Below are 3,565 nucleotides of genomic sequence, written 5' to 3' on the forward strand. Positions count from 1 at the left end.
AAATCAGCTCTCAGCCACTGAATTTACCTTCAAGATGAGCCATTGCACGAGGGTTCTTTATAGAGGGCAGATATCACACAGCTAAGGAAATAACTATTGGTAAAACCTGTGGGAAGATCCAGCAACAGAGTTCTTTGGTTTTCTCAGTGGGTTATTTCTTTAAAAAAAAAAAAAAAAGAAGAGGTGCGATGATGCTCTGTATAGTAAATTTTAAAATGACTCTAGCATTCCCCTTTTTCCTGTGACCCCATTCTTTTTCTCAGTCAGTGAGACCGAACTTGCAGTTCTGAGTTACACTGGCCAGTCTGGATGGCTGTGGCAATATCGTGCTCCTGGAGGTGGAATGCACGATGATGGATGGCCAACACGGCCGTCATTCGGGGACTTGTTAGAAATGCAGATTCTTAAGCTATATTCTCACTCCAGACTTATTGAATCAGGATCTACATTTTAACAAGATTCCCCAAGTGTTTCACATGTACACTTTAGCTTGAGAAACAGCATGTGAGTACCTATTTGCAGACGTGTGTCAATATCATTGCGAAAACGGGTGTCACACCAGCATGTTCATTAGCAAACAGACAAGAAGGTCTGCTTCAGTAAGTGAATAGTGTGAAATGACAAAGATAATCAGCAAGTCTAAAGACATGTGAAAATCAAAATATCTGGCTTAGGTTCATGCTGAAATCAGTTAGTCCAAATGACCGTGAAATGTTGAAATTATGCTGGTTATCATATTAAAAAGTACAACTTTCATTCCAAATAATTTTTTCAGTAGCATTAGCAAAAATATACGGGGAAAACTTTCCATTTTCATATCTCCTTTACGATCACACAGCAAGAGAATTTTACCATCTGTAAAGGAGCCTACAATCACCTAATGGCACATTTCTCTGCCCTGGCTGTAAATTAAAATCGCCTGAGGAGATTTTAAAACCTCTGGGAGTGGGGGAGGGTATAGCTCACTGGAAGAGAGTGTGCCTATCATGCATGAGGTCCTGGGTTCAATCTCCAGTACCCCCAATAAAAATAGATGAATAAATAACCCTAATTACCTCTCCCCCCAAAAAACCTATGTGAGCCCCACCTGCAGACATTCTGATCTAATTATCCAGGATGGGCACCTGGGCTCCCCATGATTTTAATATGCAATCTGGGTTGAGAGCCACTGACTATCCAACCTCCTCCTTCTACAGATAAGGAAATTGGGCTTTAATTAAAATGGTACCAATATAGCATATTTAAGTAAAAAAAATTTTCATGAATAAGTAGTTAATGATTTTTAAATCTGAAACTTCTTGACTAAGGGAGGCTTAACTGTCTGGACAATTGTTTACCATTTCCTTTTTCTTCTTTAGGAGCTAAAGGTCTTCTTTATCCCTGATATTAACTCTGTGAACACAGGGTCAATCTTTCTAGGCTTTTTTGAGAGAATTACCAGCCAAATATTTACCCCTAGAGCTGACACAAGCAAGTTTAAAAAGAATAAAATGAAATAACATTGTTGACTCTCACTTTTTAACCTTCTCTAATAGAACTTTAGCATACAAATAGTTAGAAGAGCAATTTTAAATAACTTACAAGGGCTCTGGGGTATAGCTCAGTGGTAGAACATGTGCTCAGTGTGCAGGAGGTCCTGGGTTCAATTCCCAGTGCCCCTGTTAAAGGTGGGGAGGAAGCAGTCTTATTAAAAATAAATAAATAAATAGCTTACAAAGTTAAAAACCAAACAAGGATTAAAATCTAAAAGGCAAACAGGTGCTATGGTGATTTTTTAAATGGCTGCACCTCCTTTGACACACCTCCCTCCAAGAATGGGGTCTGTTCCCTCCCTCACACAGAGAGCTCAGCGACTGCTTTAATCAGTAGAGCAGGACTCAACAAACCTTTTCTGTAAAGGGCCAGGTAGTAAATATTTTAGGCTTTGCAGACCAGATGGTCTCTGTTGCAACTACTCAACTCTGCACGGTAGCACAAAAGCAGCCAGGAAAGATTCGTAAACCAATGGACACAGCTATGTTTCAGTAACACTTTCTTTACAAAGACAGGTGGCAGGCCATAGTTTACTGGTCCCTGCAATAGGGTATGATGTGAAGTGATCCTATGTGACTCTGAGGTGAGGTCATAAAAGGCCACACAGCTTCCACTTGGGTCTCCTGGAATACTCACTCTCAGGAAGCTTACTCTTGGAGCATGGCCACCGCCCTGTAAGAAGCCCAAGCCAGAGAGAGAGACCCCATGTAAGTGCCCTAGTCAACATCCCCGGCTGAGCCCTGCCTTCATGTCACCCCAGCCCAGGTACCGCGTGTGAGTGAGGGAGCCTCACGTGATTCCAGCCTCCAGCCTTTCAAACCACCCCTCAGCATTTGCATCTTCCACTGAGGCCCTGGACATCCTGGAGCAGACATAGAACATCCCCACCATGCCCTACCTGAATTTCAGAAGGATAATAAAACTGTTGTTGTTTTTAATGTTGCTAGGTTTGAAGACAGGTTGTTATGCAACAATAAGTAACTAGAACAGATGTTGACTCAAAAAAAAAAAAACGTTAAGAGCACACGTGGAAGGCTAACAATATCAGAAAAGAAAGTTTTGAGATCTGATAGCACAGATGAAATCCTAGATGATCTTGGGTATGGTGATAGCTTTTTAGATATACCAGGGGCATGATCCATGAAACAGATAACTGATAACCTGGACTTCATTAAAATTAAATACTTCTGCTCTGTGAAAGACAATGTCCAGAGAATGAGAAGACAAGCCACAGATTTAGAGAAAATAATTGCAAAAGACATATCTGATGAATGACTGTTACTCAAAATATACAAAGAACTCTTAAAACTCAATAGTAAGAAAACAACCCAATTGAAAAATGGGCCAAAGACCTTAATAGACACATCATCAAAGAAAATATACAGATGGCAACTAAGCATATGAAAAGATGCTTCCCACCATATGTCATCAAGGAAATGCAATTTAAAACCAAAATGAGATATTACTACACAGCTATTAGAGTGGCCAAAATCCAAAAATTGACAACACTAAATGCTGACAAGGATGTAGAGCAACAGGAACTCTCATACATTGAAAATGGTACAGCCACTTTGGAAGACAGCTTGACAATTACTTACAAAACTAAAAATACTCTTTAAAAATTTTTTCAGCTTTACATTGAGGTATAATCAACACATAAAATCATAACATATTTTAAGTATACATTGTGGTGATCTGACATACTAATACATATCCCTTGTGAAAAGAGTCCCCATTCACTTAATTAACACTTCCTCTTACCATACAATCCAGCAATCATGCTCCTTGGTCATTTTCTCAAAAGAGCTGAAAACTTATGTGTATACAAAAACCTCTACGCAGACATTTATAGCAGCTTTACTCATAAGTGCTAAAAGTTAGAAGCAATCAAATGTCCTTCAGTAGGTAAATACATAAATAAACTGTGGTAAATCCAGATAATGGAATATTATTCAGTGCTAAAAAAGAAATGAGCTATGAAATGACATGGAGGAAACTTACATGCATATTACTAAGTGACAGAAGGCAATCT

At 39.2% G+C, this 3,565-nt stretch overlaps 1 long non-coding RNA gene across 1 annotated transcript; it reads left to right on the top strand.

Annotated features, from left to right (window-relative positions):
* The first annotated feature begins 2,142 nt into the window (after positions 1-2,142).
* Positions 2,143-2,475, top strand: LOC140696806 (uncharacterized). The gene is made up of 2 exons (XR_012073340.1): positions 2,143-2,207; positions 2,294-2,475. It is a non-coding gene; the product is annotated as an uncharacterized lncRNA (long non-coding RNA).
* The last annotated feature ends 1,090 nt before the right edge of the window (positions 2,476-3,565 follow it).

Source organism: Vicugna pacos, chromosome 6 (assembly GCF_048564905.1).
Source record: "Vicugna pacos chromosome 6, VicPac4, whole genome shotgun sequence".
NCBI classification, from domain to species: domain Eukaryota; kingdom Metazoa; phylum Chordata; class Mammalia; order Artiodactyla; family Camelidae; genus Vicugna; species Vicugna pacos.